Source organism: Alexandromys fortis, unplaced genomic scaffold (assembly GCF_014885135.2).
Source record: "Alexandromys fortis isolate MF-2015 unplaced genomic scaffold, M_Fortis_MF-2015_v1.1 scaffold_65, whole genome shotgun sequence".
Classification (NCBI taxonomy): domain Eukaryota; kingdom Metazoa; phylum Chordata; class Mammalia; order Rodentia; family Cricetidae; genus Alexandromys; species Alexandromys fortis.
The window spans coordinates 321421-322809 of record NW_026067986.1 but is presented as its reverse complement, the minus strand read 5'-3'; positions in this window follow the sequence as shown (position 1 = coordinate 322809).

Sequence of the window (1389 nt, the reverse complement as noted above, 5' to 3'; positions counted from 1 at the left end):
AGAGGCATCAAGGCCAGTCTGGTCTACAGAGCTAGTTCCAGAGAGCCAAGAAAAAAAAGAAAAAGAAGCCAACCCTGTCTTGCTGAGCAGTAGTGGTGGTCCACACCTTTAATACCAGCACCTGGGAGGCAGAGGCAGGTGGATCTCTGTGAGTTCGAGGCCAAGTATCACAGAATAGTAAAAGAAATTGTTCGAAACAACATAAAAGGATGTTAAACCAAGCAGTTATCTGCATTTTCCCAACTTAAAAAAAAAAATCTAACTCATGTGCATTGGTGTTTCTGTCTGTGTAAGGCTATCAGATCCCCTGGAGTTACAGTTGTGAACTACCATGTGGTTGCTGAAACTGAACCCAGGTCCTGCGGAAGAGCAGCCCGTGCTCCTCACCACTATCCCATCTCCCCAGCCCCATTTTCCTAGCTTTTGATCCACACTTGTCTTAGTTTTCTTATTACTACAACAAAACTATACACACACACCCCAAAAAGCACCTTAGAGTTGAGCAGTTGGTCACCCTGCATCAGCATCAGGTCAGGGATGAATGCTGGCTCTTGGCTCACTTTATCCTTCTTACTCAACCCTAGATCCCACAGAATGGCAGTACCCCCAGGGTGGGAATTCCCACCTCAAACCTTTCTGGACACACACCCGAAATCTTCCCAGAGTGACTTTAAGCCTAGGGAAGTTAACAACCAAGATTTAATCATCACACCTCCTACAGGTAAAGAACTGTATTTACTCACAAGGTATTGCTTTGTACAGGAATTACTTCTCCAGCCTAGGAATTTAGCTAATTTTTCCATTCGGTACTGCAGGAACTAAGTAAGTCCTTGTTTCACGAAAAACAGAAAATGGCAAACACTATGGATGAGATTATAGTAAACTTAAATGTCTCTTTCTGACGCTTGTCAATCAACACACACTCAAGAACAAACCTGCGTGAAACCATTACTGCTCATGTTTTCTCCCTTTTGCAAATTTAGGGTACCGCACTGAAGCACCAGATAGAGTGGCTGCTAAATACTACTTAGGGTCCTTTCCTAATATTATCTATTACACTTCTGCTCCCAAGTGTCTATTTTAACAGTACTACTTTATCAGTCAAGGATTTTTTTTAGGTCAACAGTAGAGTGTACTTCAGAAGACCCTCCAAACAATTATTTCTACCATTAAGCTCCACCACTAAATGCTGAGCCTTCATATATTCATGAATTCTGAAAAGCTCAAATAACCAATCAAATCTGTTACTTGAGCTTGACAGATGATGCAAACTCAATATTTTCTACAATTGAACCTAGTTTCCAGTTACTACTTAAAGAATATAACAGTAGCCGGGCGATGGTGGCGCACGCCTTTAATCCCAGCACTCGGGAGGCAGAGGCAGGCGGA